We start from the raw sequence: 15,536 nt of genomic DNA, 5'->3' as shown, positions 1-15,536 counted from the left end.
ATCATGAAAGGCAAGCACCTATATGGGGTGAAAGACTAAGACCGAAAATGAAATATAAAGATATTTGTAGCAAGTGTTCCGGGCGCTTTCCAATAGACGGGCTTTCAGGAAAAGTATGGCTTTCCGTAAAAACAGTCTATAAGTTTTTGTATTGTAACCAAAAAAGACTCATTAGCTACACTTGGCGAAGTGATGTAGAGTATGTAATGTCATTACTTGTTTTACGAGAAATTGTAAAACATTGTACCATTGTATCGATTCCGATGTGTTCTCTTAATAAGGCAGCTTAAGATACCACTTAAATGGCAAAAGACACGACCAGATTAGATGAAAGCCACCTTCAATCTAAACTCGTGAGCCTAAAAATCGCACACCATTTACGTCTTTGCAAAGAACCTAAATATTTATTAAACTAAATTTAGGTTGCGAACGTAATTTAAACTAAACTAAAGTGCAGCCAGTTAACTTTTTAGGAATACATAGAGCTTACCTTGGACCTTTGGTATCATTATATAAGCAATAACACAATAAAAATAGCGGAAATTGCTTCGTTTTTTAAGCTTGTCCCATAGGTGCATAATGGGATTGAGATCTGGGATTGATAACTGGCACATCAATTTCCTCCAAGTAGTGGCGCACTACGGCAACGGTACGTGGACTTACGTTTTCATATATGAAAATGAAGCTTTCCCAATTTCAGGACTTTTTCCACGTACCGTCAGAAAGTCAATCCGCTTGATTGACAGTCGGTTTTGAGCCCTGTTATGAACATAAGTTCGGTTTTCGCTTCCAGTAACATGCCTCCCTCAAACATGTACGAGTCACCGCCATTTGAGACATGTAGCATTGTGTGAAACGCTCACCGGATCTTTGGTAGACTATTTCCCGTCCATCGTTACTCTGAAGGCACATCTTGAACTCGTCAGAAAAAAGTAGTACTACGTTCCATTGATCCATAGTCCAATTCCCATGGAGTCGAGCGAATTGAAGACTTGCTTGTCGGTTGGTTGGGGTTCATTTCGTGTACGTTGCTGATCTGCGCGCTGTCAGTCTTCCTTAGGCTAGTTTTCTTCTAATTGTCCATCGACTGACTTCCGCTTCTCTAATTTCTTGGAGTTAAATTACATTCAACCGACGATTATATAGTGACGTTGCGATTAGATAACAGTCACCACGCTGTGTTGTAACACTTTTTCGGCCGCTGCCCCGTCGCCAGCATGCCGGCTTAAATTTAACTGTCATTCCATCTGGTTTTGCATTACTTTAAAATTTGACGAAAGTGCACAATAATGTACAACAAGAAATACTAATTTTTAAACTTGATGTGGAATGAATACAACATATGCCCTTGTTGTTCTTTTTTGGACGCCGTTGCAGTTTAATTAGTAAGAATCGTGGCTGCGATGTTTTTGCTTTTGCTATTTTAGGGTGCCCTGGTAGCATAAAAAAGAAATCTCAGTATACATTCTTTTTTTTTTTTTTTGAACTGGTAAGTGTCTTCAACACTTTGAAAGTTAGTGAGCAAAATGTTACTCACGTTATCACTCAGAAGTTACGGGATAAGAGCACCAACATTCCTGATTTTATTGGATCCACAGACTAAAAAAACTAAAAAAAGTAACGCTTCCCATCATTGCCAGCAAATAACACTCCTTTAATAGACAATAAATTTGTTCGGATTATATTAAAACACAATTTAATGTCGATACCATGCTCATTTGCAAATAAGAAAGATGTAGAAGCGGTCCACGATGTACTAACTGTGGACCGCCCTAACGTAACGTTTAGAAATGTTCTCGTGCTATCTGCATCAACTGCAATGACCGTCACTCGACCTTGGAGAAAGATTTTGCTTCATATTTACAAATGTAGGAAATATTGAAAATCAAGATGGAAAACTTTTGTAGCAGGAGGTAAGTAAGTGGACATTAAGAATTAAAGCCTTTCGCCTCTAGCAGAGTCGGTACATTTGTTGTGATCGTGTCATAATTCTCACAAAAAAAGCAATCAACCTCAAATTTAACCATAACAGCATCGAATAACACTCAGCTAAACAAATTGAATATCAAAGACACGGCTACTTTCAACACCAACTAATTCCTCCAAGCAACTCGTTAAACCTTCAACCTTCTCTCAGTGCAACTTTATTCAAACAAATATAAAAAATCAAAAATAACGAGCACAATAATAGCAGTCTTGATTCTTTATTTGGTAAGGTAGATGAATTTATCACTGAATATTGAAACCACAACTTCACAACAATAACATCAATAGTGTCGATGCTTGCATGTTGACTTAATCGCTCTATGCAAAATGAAGCACTTTAAAATTTTACAAACAACACTAAATCTCTAGTAAGAGATTTTAACCTTAGCTTTATCTCTCTTGAAGAATCCGGTCGCAAAGCTCCTTTTAATCCAACCCTAACCCGTTTACGTTACGTATTGGATACTTTGTAAATGCTGATGAACATTCATTCTCGAAATAGGAAGTTAGTAACCTTATTCAATTTTAGATCGTATATAGACGCGTCAATGTAAACTCAAGTATCCAAACTATAACTGCCGAAATAAACTTAAACAAATAATTTACTAAGCTCTCGCCCCCTTCTTAATATTTGTGGTTCATGTCTGATGATCTTCGTAATAGTGACCATTTCCTAATCGTTATCAATCTACGGTTGTCAAACACTTCTGATATTCCATCAACACGCACAAAATTTCTACTGGCCAAAGCTAATTGCTTTAATTATTTTGAGCAGATCGCGAAGATTCTAAATAGTGAACATTTCAACAGTAACTGCAGAGATGCTACTATGACTAAGGCTATCTGTCTTGTTACCAATCTCTTCACAACTTAATCTACGAATCATCTTAAACGCGCACTCCTTCTTTGATAAAACAGCAAGCTAGTCTTGCTAAGAACAAATAAAATAGACTTCTCATGGAATACCCTGATTATACTAATATCTTATTGTACAAACAAGGTAACGCTTAATGTCGGAAAGAATTAGAAAAATCAACTACCTCTGTCTTTCTCTTTCTCTAAGCTATGAATAAAACTCGGGAAGAATTGATACACAGCCAACAATTCAATGACGATTGCATGAGACAGAATAAATAAACTACATTAATCGAAGCACGTGAGATTCGTAACCATTTTGGAGAAGTGTGGTCTCGGTATTATTCCGACTGCAGCTTTTCCCGAATTTTTTTCTGTCCAATCCCTCTGCTATTCTATCTCAAAAATATTGGAAATAGGAAGAATTTGAAGAATTTGTCTTCTTGGAAATTATAAATTCAGCCGCAAAGCACCAAAGTTGGATTTAAGCTAGACGCTGGATATATCTTCTGCTCCACGTTGATTGTTTGACCACGAAGGCAGTTTCTGGAAAAAATCGTGTTACAATTGCTTCAATCGACCTTGGACCTACGCATTATCATTACATGATGTCGTGGAGTTTCGGAAAAAAAAGAACTCGGCTATCAGTCTGGGAACTGATGCACGCGAGATCGTACGCTTTTGTTAGTTTTATTGCTTACAATTTTTTTGTTTTCGTTTTATACGCGTTTAAAGCTGGGTATTTGTAAAAGTATAAAAGGATTGAACGTGTAAAGTGTAAGAATTACATTAATTACATTCAAATTTTTGTGATTTTCAATTTGGTTCTTGCGATTAGCACTTGTGATCGCGATAGTAAATCTCTTTCGAGTCTTTTCTGGTTTTTTCTTTTGAGTTTTTTTCTTTTTTTATTTTCTTCGTTTGGTGTTAATAGCTTTCCTCTTGGCTCATTTACCCTTGCTTCAGTAGTGTAGATTTTACGTGTAATTTATAATTTTTCTGATTTGTATTCTCTCTTTTTTTCGTGCTTCCAGTTTGGTTTTGCCTTCTCTTGTTCTTTTGCTCTCTTGTTGCAGTGACAACGTAACGGAGAAGTTTTATTAAATTTCTTAAACTTGTAGATAAACTTAGGGTAGTGAATTCTTTTGTATTTTTTTTCTCTTTTGTCCTAATAATTCACTTCTTTCTTTTCGTTGGCTTGACATGGAGTGATTATATACACCATGTCCCGCAAAAACAGGTCCGGGATGGGATAGATTCGTTTCTTGTTGGCTCTGCGAGCGCTTTGGTCATGCAAAGTGTGCCGGTATTCTCGGCCGTGTTGCTGACGCAGTCGCTGACCCTTCCAAAGGCTTAAGACGCTGATGTCCTGACTGTAGGCAGCGGGACATTGATTTTTACAAACTTTTCACGGAGACGCGGAATGGTTTTTCGGAATTGATTAGAAATCTAGGCTCTTTGTGGGAGAAGTTTGAGCTAATTAAGTCTAGGTTTGATGAGTGCCGTTTTATTGAGTACTCATCTTCTACGCAAGCCAGAAAAATAACTACTCGTAGCGTAGGTGTAGGACGTCACCTAAATCTGATTCGTTGGTACAAGCTCCCTCTAACTCTAACATGAGCATTAATGTTTCCGATATTGTTGAGTCGGTTGGTAACAAAATAGTTACAAACAAGCCGGCAATTCCTTCCGTTTTAAGCTACGCTGAAGAGGCAAGGCTATCTCCGCCCAGGGCCGCCACTCATTCTAATCAAGCGCCATCGCCTAAAAATAATAAAGAGAAAAATAAATCATCCTCTCCCCCTGGCTGTTCGAATGTGAACGCTGGTCACCAGACTGGGCAAGCCACACAAGCTGCTGGTGCAAGGGCGATAACGCCATCTATGTTCTCCCCAACTCTAAACTCCCCAACCGTGAACCCTCCTGTTCCAACTAATGACATTTGCTTGACGGCAGCCATCAGTCAACTTGAAGCGCGTTAGCATTTTCAAAATGGCTCCTTCTCAATCTAGGGCAATCTCCTCTTTTAAAATACTAGTTCCGACTGAAAACAGTGATATGTTGTTAAACAAACCACTGTGGCCAGTAGGATCCTTGATTAAGGAAAAAACTAAATGTTTCTTCAGGCCCATTATCTCTCATTTATCAAAATGTTAGGGGCCTTAATTCAAAAATTCGTTCTACTTTTTTAAATTCAGTGAGCACGGAGTTTTTCTGTTTGGTCTTCACCGAAACTTGGCTAAAACCCGATCTTCATTCGTCGGAACTTTTTCATAATTCTTTCCAAGTGTTTAGAAATGATCGAGTGAATCGCATTGGTGGTGATGTATTAATTGCCATATCTGCGTCAGTCCCGCCCAATTCAATAGAATTTCCCACTTCTCCTAACTTTGAATTTATCGCCATTCGTGCGAGAATGCCTAATAAACAGTTGTTTGTAACCTGCTCCTTTATTCCCCCAAATTCTGATATCTCCATTTACAAGAAACACGCTGCCTTCATTTGTGAAGTGGCCAAGCGGTCTAGACGATTTGGTCGTTGTATTGGGTGACTTCAACTCGCCTCAAGTCACTTGGTGTAACAGTGATAATTCTGGCTGTTTGATTCCTACTTCAACGTTTGATAGGGCTGTTGTGTTCTTTAATGAATTGTTTGATCATAATTTGGTTTAATATAATCGTACCCCTAATTGTAATGGTAGACGGCTTGATCTCTGCTTTGCCAATTTTCCCGAGATTAACGTAAATCATTGTCCACCTTTTAGTTTACCTGAGGACCCTTATCATCCATTAATGTGCATTTCCTTTCAACTTATGAATGATGGTTCGTTGTACAGCCTTAATATGCCAAATCAAACTTTTTTACATTAATGTTATGATTTTCATAAAATCAATATTGTATTGCTAAAAGATCGTCTTTCACATCTGACGCTTGATTTCTCAACCGGTAGTATTGAAAGCTTATTGTCATCGTTCTACAATACATTAAATCTATCTATTGCTGCATCTGCTCCGATCAAGAAGTGCCAACCTCGAAGCAGGTGTCCCCAGTGGTTAAATAAGACAATTAAATATTGCAAGAATAGAAAAAACACGTTATTCAAAAAATATTCGAAAAGTGGCTCTGCGCTCGACTATGTCGCTTACTCGGTGGCGAGGCATAGATTTAACTCCCTCAACCATCATTATTACTGCAGATACCTTCAGTTCATTAAATCCTCTCTGTTTGCTAATCCTAAATTCTTCTTTAAATTTGTTAACTCTAAAAGAAAAATTTCCACATATCCCTCTCATGTTTCTTTTAATGGCTCTGATTCCTCGGATGATTTTGAAATCTCAAATCTATTTGCTGAGTATTTCCGACGAAACTTTTCGATTGCTAAATTCGATTTATCAGCAAACTACCCATATTCTATAACTAACCCTGTCTCAATTTCTAAGTTGGTTATTTCAGAAGATGACATTTTTAAAGGGTTGAGTTCTCTAAAATATTGTTGTGCGCCAGGACCTAATGGAATTCTATCATGTGTACTTAAATCTTGCGCAGTCGAGTTATGTGGTGTGATCTCAAAAATTTTTAACCTATCCTTGAATTAAGGTGTTTTCCCTTCGTGTTGGAAGAGTAGCTTCCTTATTCCTACCCCCAAGGGTGGAAGTAGGCAATTTGTTGAGAACTACAGAGGCTTAGTCAAGTTGAGTGTCTTGCCTAAGTTGTTCGAGCGAATTGTGATTCAGCATTTGGCCTTTGCCATTAATTCGTATAGTTCTCCGCACCAGCACGGCTTTCGGAAAGGGCGATCTGCAGTCACTAACTTGTTAGAGTTTACTTGGCATGTTTTCAAGGCTTTTTCTAGTGGCTCTCGCACAGATGTGATATACACTGATTTAAGCAAAGCATTTGATATGGTTAACCATAACTTACTTATCTTTAAACTCCAAGCCTCTGGCGTCCCTTTCTATTTAGTGAAATGGATAAGCTCTTATCTACATAATAGATCCTTCACGATTTTGTTTAACTTCATCACCTCGGATGAATTCCCCGTTATGTCTGACGTAGCTCAAGGAAGTCACTTAGGTCCTATTTTATTTAGTTTATACATTAACGATCTCCCATCGGTGGTTAATTCCAGCCAGATCTTAATGTATGCGGATGATGTGAAACTGTTTTCCTCATTCTCTGTAGAATCGCAATCACATCAGCTTCAAGGTGACTTGGATAATTTTGTTGCATGGGGCTCTGTGAATCTTCTGATTCTCAATCTGAGTAAATGTAAGAAGCTTTCTTTCTCAAGAAGAAAGTCATTCATTACTCAGTATTTCATAAATTCGCATAAGTTGGAGGACGTCGATTCGATGGCAGATTTAGGCGTTTTATTTGACCATAGGTTACGTTTCAACTTGCATATTGAGCTCTCAATAAGCAAAGCTAGGTCCGCACTTGGTTTTATAAAAAGGTGATGCAAAGAGCTTGATGATCTCTACATTACGAAAAGGCTGCACATGTGTTTGGTTAGACCCATACTCGAGTATGCCTCTGTTGTGTGGTCTTCTTCATGTAGGTGCTATGTAGATTCAATTGAATCTGTTCAAAAGCAATTCTTGCTGTTTGCTCTTAGAAATTTGGGTTGGGATCCGATTGCCTCTCTTCCTCCCTACGATAATAGGTTGCTTCTGCTGTCCTTACCGTCTCTTAAGAAACTTAGGTTTGTCCTTGGCGTTTCCTTTGTAATCAAAGTAATAAATGGTGCTATTGACTCGCCTTTATTACTTGGTGAAATAAGCTTTAATGTCCCTAACCGCTTCTCTAGGCACTTTATCTTGGTTAAGCTTAGTCAGTGTAAATATAATTATGAGCTGTTTAATCCGCTCAGAGTAGTTTGCAAGAACCTAAATGACGTCTATCACTTATTCTCGTTATCGGACTCTTTAAAGTCGATTAAAGCAATATTGCTTAATACGCGCGTTTTACCTATGTCTTACTTAAGCTAGCTTTTATCCTTAAAAGTCGTTACGATTGGAAAATGAATGGTTGTTAAGTATTATCGGTTGCCAGGCTTATGCATATTTGCGATGGCTTAGGGGTTCATTTGCAGTTTGGTCCTGTACCGGTTGTAAGTGTGGCTCTATGCTGGTTGTGTATATGTTTTTTTTCTTTTTTTTTCCGTTTTATTTGTTTTATTGTACTTATACTGAATTTAATTATTAATTTAATATAAGTTTTGCTTTAAGCGCCAATTGAACTCGACTGTTATTTGTTTAGTTGAGTTTCATGAATAAGTAGAATTAAAATAAATAAATAAATAAATAAATAATCATCAATATCTTGGAAACCATTGTGTAAAATATTTCAAATGGTGCTAACCACTAGAGCAAAAATATTAATACAGAAATCAAAAAATTGGACATTTATAGGGAGCGCTCATGCGATGCGGTGGGCCGGCTTATTCACATGAACAACTTATCGGTTCAAAATGTAGAAAGACTCAAGGTTTTGGGGCTTCCGTTTTCAAATAAATTGTTCGGGTTAACAAATAAGCAAAATCGGATGTAGTTTGATTGTGTATGGCAACAACGGCAAAACTTATCTAACCATCTTGAAAGTGGTTTATCACGAAGTGGTTAGAGTCAGAACATATGCTTTTCGAACGGCCAACCATCAACGACATCTTTTTTCGAACATACGAGTACGAGTTAAAAGCCAGAATCATCCCAAACTGTTCAACTCCAGAAATTCAATATTGGACGGAGACATTAAAAAACCCATTATTGCCAAAAAAATCAAAAGATGCTAACTTGTAATTGACTTTTGAATGCACGTTGCTAAAGAAATATCCAACGCCCTAAACGCCCTAAACTTCAGAGAACTGATCTCAGAGAAATGTCACTCTTTTGAAAATAATGGTTGGTATCTTCTTTTTACAGACGGTTCTAAGCTTATCTTAAATCGATCAATATAATAAGAGATCGGTCTATCTCAAGTACTTCTGGGTGTAGTAAAGATACGTACAATCTTAATTTACCTTTGCGTCACAATTGACGGAAACATTAAAAAGTTGATGCATGTTTTGATTAGACGACTTTGTTTTTATACCCACCACTATAAGATGGGGGTATACTCATTTTGTTTTTCTCCAAAATATATGTAACATCCAAAAGGAAGCTTCAGAGACCCCACCATCGGTATGTGGTGTATTTTGTTAGCACTCTCCTGATCGCAAAAATGAAGATATCGACTTCAAATTTGGTAGATAAATTGGAAGTTTCTGCACGCAGGTTGGTATTGGAAATGGGCCCCATCGGTTGGAGCAGAAGCGCACAGTGGAGCGGAAACTGAACGCAACCTCGTTTCTTTTAACAAAAATTTTTGGATTTTTGCTCGCTCCTTGGAGATTATAAAAGTTAGCAGACTGAAATTTTCCACATTTACTTTACGAACTATTCTTACGTTTAAAAATGGAAAACACCCGCCATGTCCACACAAAGTTACAAGTGATTAAATTCTGCATTTTTCATGTGTGGTCTTATGCTTATTTGTCATAAGGCAAACAACCGAATATTAACAACAACTCCTTAAATGAAGAGATATTATCTGCCTAAAACTTTACTTTACTTTTAAAATGAATACGATAGCACCGCGATTAAGTTCTTCTTAATAATACTAGCTATATGTGTATCAAATGAATGAACTTGGGAAGTAGAAAACGAAAAACGAAGTAGTGGGTATGTGGGATTCGGCCCCCGCCGTATTAACTTTCTTACTTGCTCACACCTAAATTATGTAAATTAAAGTTTATTTTTTTTTTTAATAAACATCCTGAAAAACACTAATATTTAGCACTAAGGTTATCCTATATAAACAACAAATTTCAGTTTAGCTGTTGTAATAGCAAACAGTGCTGTAAAAGGTGGTGTTTTACCAACTCAATGTATATTTGGATCAAATACATGGACAAAATGTGATGAAAATCTGTAACGATTTAGAAGCAAAAACTTGCCATTTCTCTACCAAAATTTTAATTTTTCGTTATGAAGACTTTTTCAATTAAAACAAGTAAGAAAATTTTGTTCGGCATACCCACCATTATGCTTTTCGCAGTCTACTCTGCAAGTACTTTTATTTGATACATCGCTGGTAATACCAAAAAAAAAAAAAATTAATCGTCGTGTCTACCATATTCATTTTAAAATCCCATTTTAGAAACCAATTTTTAGGCAGATAATATATCTTCATTTGAGAAGTGTTCAAAATAGTTTTAAACACACTGTCTTGTTTGCGTTATGATAAAAAAGTATAAAAGCCCAAAAAAGCGAAAAAATTATTAAGGGATTTTTTTAGAGAGTTTCGTAAAATAAATGTGGAAATGTGGTTCACTTTCAATACCAAATCCGCGTGCAATAATTTGCAATGTTTCTGCCAAACTTGAAGTCGATTGCTTCATTTTTGCAGCCAGGAGAAAGTTTACAAGAGACACTACATGGACAGGCAGACGGACATTCTTAAATCGAATACATAGACTTCATGGTATAAAAAAATAAGTATAGCCCCATTCATCAGCGTTGGGTATAATTGTATGTACTCTTCTATTCAGTTCTGATATATTTTGTCCCAAAAATAAAGAAGTCGTCATCACGAATGCCGGTCTTAATTGGACTAACTATCTGGATTAAATGGAATCTACATAATTCTTGCGTTTGTATAACGAGATGCATGCAAAGGTGATGTATAGACCATGCATAACCATGGATACACCCTCTTTAAGTTTTTGGCAAAAAATTAAGACTTAATTTTTTTTCCAAAAAATTAAAATTTCTTCGAAAATTTTTTTCGAACAATCGAAAATTTCATTTTTTTCGATTTATGACTCCCATGCCTAAGTTGAACCTTGACTTAAATTTCGAAAAAAAAATCTTGCATTTCTTTAGGTCATTCGGAAGGTATTTTCATATAGATGTACGTGATGTAGGTAAATTTATGCGACATTTTCTAGTTTGGCCGCACTGGTGTCTCAAATTTGAGTGTTTTTCCATGACCGTTTTCGGTTAACATGCCAAATTTGACAAGTATGGTAAAAAAAGTTCCTAAAAACAGCTTTTGGATTCGTTTAGCTTGTTTGAAAAGTATGTTTGTATAAATTCATGTAATGTAGAGAAATATGGATGGAATTTCCCCGTTTGGGCATGTTAAGCGTTTCAAATTGTCTATTTTTATGTTTCAGCAAACACAGTCAACACAGTTATGTCGAATAAATATATGACGTACACGTCATTAAGAGGAAAAAACGAATTTGAATGGCGTCACCACGGCAGTGTATCTATAGCGCGTGTGCGTCTGGGTCTTTTCTCCACCTACAGAAGAGCTGTTTCCAACAACAGAGAACAAAAAAATACTACAATAATAAAATAATATAAAATAAAAGGAGGATATGATCATAGTGGAGGAAATTTTATTAGCATGTTGAACCTTGGAAAGGAAGAGCGCACGGAGACTAGATGGGATACCAAATTGAAGCCTTTGGATATCTTGTCATTCTTAACACCTATTCGAAAACGTTTAGAAAAATTATTGTTAATTAGATTAAAAAAAGGGGTGGGAAAGCGAGGCCCATTTTTGTAAAGGAGCGATTTGTCATTCAAGCGATTTGTCATACAAGTGATTTGTCATTCAAGCGATTGAAATAGTGTTCAGAGAATCACGTAAAAGAATACTGCTCTACCATAACATTACATATTAAAAACGCTTCCATCGTGGTTGATTGGGAAACTCTTCTTAAATACATGTTTAAATACAATAAGCTTATCGTCGTACCTGGTCAAAATGATAGACGGTACGTACAAATTGCAATGTATAAAACAGACGAGGGCATTAGAGATTAGAGATTTTAAGATTAGAGATTTTAAAATTAGAGATTTTAAGATTATAGCCGAAGTGCCAAAAGGCTCCATCTTTGGCGACTTCCTGTATAATTTTCTGTATGCCGGCTTGTTTAATATGAAACTCCCAAGAGGAGCGAATTCGATCCGTTACGCACATGACGTAAAATCAACGGGAATTATTCCAGCTTAGATTGTTTGAAATGATAAGGAGGTGGCTACATAAGTCTACACCAAAATATGTCGCGGGAAATAGTAAAGCATAGAAGCATTGTTTCCAAGAGCTAAAAGTAGAGATTGACAGCCACAGTATTGAATTCAATTCTAGTTTAAGATATCTTGGAGCTCAATTAGAACGGGCCGAAACAGGTCAAGGAAAAACTCATAAGCAGTCTATACGCAAATGACATCTGCCGCGATAGTTCAGAGTTTTCTATGAAAGCTAAAAACACTTCAAGCGCTTTGTACGTTAAGAGCTATATTAATCTACAAAACAGCTTCAACGTCAGGTATGTTGCTCGTAGAGCTGTTGTTGAAGGAACAAGTGCATATCCATAACCGCGAATAGAAAGAAAAAGAACAGTTGAACGAAATTAAAGCGACGTATGCAGATTAAAAACAGCCACCCGACAGCTCGAGTTATCTCTGCCGTGTCAACCGCATAAACATTAATGCGGTGAACATTACTTTCGTCTGTCGAGCGTAGGCACCTCTTAGAACCACGCCTTTCATATCTCTAGGGATCGAAGTTACATCGTAAAAGCAACAGGACCACTTTTTCTACTACTTCCCATGTAACGCCTTATTATTAAAATATAGTGTAATTTTCAAAATTTCGCGACAAAATCGCTTAATATTAGTATCGCAACATTGTAAATTGATTTGAAAACCATGGATCGGATGTGGTCACTCTTTGAAGTCTTTGCCATATCGCCGCTCTACGGAACCGAAATCTTTAAGCCTAATTTTTAATACTTCTTGATGAAAATTCGGTCATAATAATAGTTTGACATAGAAATTGATGTTACCGAATTCAGATCACATAGGTCCATTTTCTCCACACATATAAGGATTCTAATGGAAACTTGGCTTTTACATACCAAAAAAATCTAATTGTTAATATTTTATGATGAAAATTGGTGGTTCGTAAATTAACCTTGGGGAATTTGAATTACATAGGAATTTGAATCACATTGAATCACATGATCCTTAATCGGTCGATGTAATAAAAGATAAATCTGTCTCAAGTCCTTCTGGGTATTATATACATCTCAGCAAACTTAATATACCTTGCACAACAAGTGGTGTATGGCCTAAAAGTAACACATTAATTAAAAGTTTAGCTAAAAACGGAATCAACATACATAAATTTGAACACCTCTGGATGGACGACGAAAGTGTTTTTTAACATTAATAAGTGCCATTTGCCGTAAATTTTACTGAACGTTAACATTGGTACCGATAAAAAAGAGATCCTAGTTCTAAATTGATAAAAAAAAAGAGAATAATTACGAAAAAGTTATATAAACAAATTCTATTGTCAGACAGGGAGAGTTTTAATAGCCGCATTTTTAGCAACATAATAGACTCGCCACAAGCCACATTTTTTTATACGGTTTCGGGACTTCACAACGCTGTTGTATAAGTGTTTGTTGTTGGAGTGTTTTCTTATGACTAGTCCTTTGGAATATCAAAATTGACGCAAAATGTAAGCAACGAGGAAACAAATTATTTTCTTTTATGACTAGTGAGCGATCATAATGCCGGAATATACTTCTAATTAACGGCTTTAGTTACGTCGTCAATGAATGAATGAGATAATTCTTTAGTACGAGTAATTGACGCGTCATTTTTTATTTTATTATCCCTTGAAAGTATATTTATAATTGTTATCATATATCCCATGATAACCAGGGAATGGTATAAAACATCACCCCTCACATAAGCGCTGCAATTGATTGCTTAAATGTTATGTTGTTAAGTGTGCTACCATGAAGTTAAATGAAGTTTAATTTAAACCCTAGGATTACTCTGGCGCAACATGCTATGTCCGTTTGTAAGTGTTTGAGTGTGACCGTAAATGTCTAACAACTATAATCAATGCACCTGCTCATCTACCTGGCACGTTTGATTAGAAATTACTCATTCTACACATTCGCTTATGTGAAGGCATACACACATATACATATTTGTTATATAACGTTGCTATTTGCTCTGTGTGTCAAAACTTTACATTAACACGTTTGTGTTGGATACCTTCACTTACCATTTTGATTAAAATTCTTCAGCTACACTCCTCTTTACACTACTCCTTTTCGTATTGAATGATATATGTAACATTCGGGTTATCTGCCTGTTGAGTATCTATCTTAAATTGAAATTTTTCAGCATTTTCTTTAATTGGTCACATATTTGATGCAAATGGTTGATAGTTTCAATTTAAGCGTTTTCCAGCAAGTCAAAAAAAACTATATAAAATATTCAGGGGCATATCTTGGGGAACCCACCACGTACATTCTAAATAATATTCTACAATGATATTCAATATCAGATCAACTTTTTGTTCTAAGTTATGAAACCTTTGTGTGGATTTTGCAACATTTTTTTTAAACTCCTGTCTAACGGGCTAGGTTTGTTCTTTTCCGTTACCTCGATGTTAATGGTCCATTTATTTATAGACTATTTAGATCAAAGTTACTCAGGCTAAAAGAACAGACAAACGTAAGTAATTCCAAAAAGGAAAAGAAAAGCAGAAGCTCCTTAAGGTAAAATATATATCAAGAGAACCCTGATTCTGATATTTCTTTTGATTATAAATGGACAGATAAAACGATTATGTATTTATTTCCTAATGGTGGGTGTTAAGATCAGACAACATTCATAGTATAAAAATCGACGAAGGCAAGCAATCAATTTATGATGCATATAAATTGTAACGACATATTGGTGGAGGACAAACATCGTCGTAATTTTTGCACATGCATACAATTGCATCTTTGCATATGTAAACATATTTATGTGACTGTATGTGTATGTATCTGGCAGTATTATAACTGACCGGTATTCACATTTCAATCTTGGTGGTGTTATCATTATCAATGTAATGAACTGATATATGAACAATCATATTGATGCCGTTGTTGCCGTTGCCATCCCACTCTTGTTGCCTATAGATGTTGCGGTTGTTGAGTACTGTTTATACCGAAGAGTTGTTATTGTTGCTATGTATATATATATATATATGTATATATATTTTATGGCAAGTGTTTCGTCAAATATGAAGTAAGGTAGTCAGTCGGTAAGTCGTTGCGTGGGATTTCCAGTGCAACGCATTTCCGTTTTTAACATAACCACAGTCGGTGATATGTGTTGTGTTGCACTTAGTATATAATGTATATGAGTATTCGTTGCTAGTTCTTCTTGCCTGTCATCGTCACAACATACTTTTATAAATTTTAATATCACTTTAATACGAAACGGAAATAGCATGTAATTGTTTTACTCCGTATACATATATATATCCATAAATGCGTATACACATGCGTTTGTGCAGGCAATATGACTGCGATGATGGACTGGCCACCAATGCTTATGGTAATATCAACCAAATCCTGTGTTTGTTTCAATTTATGTATCGCTACGTGTGTGTTTGTGCATGTGCGTGTATGTATGTATGTGTTTCCTTATAGTATGTTTGACTGTCTGTTTACTTTTTTGATTACGTGGTCATCGTTCTAGCGAATATTTATGTGTAAACGTTATGTTATATGTGTTCGCATATGTGTTATATATATAGCACATTGGACACCGTGTTGTATGTACAAT

This window comes from Glossina fuscipes, unplaced genomic scaffold, assembly GCF_014805625.2.
Source record: "Glossina fuscipes isolate IAEA_lab_2018 unplaced genomic scaffold, Yale_Gfus_2 60, whole genome shotgun sequence".
NCBI lineage: Eukaryota > Metazoa > Arthropoda > Insecta > Diptera > Glossinidae > Glossina > Glossina fuscipes.
The sequence above is the reverse complement of the archived record's forward strand: the minus strand, read 5'-3'. Positions refer to the sequence as shown.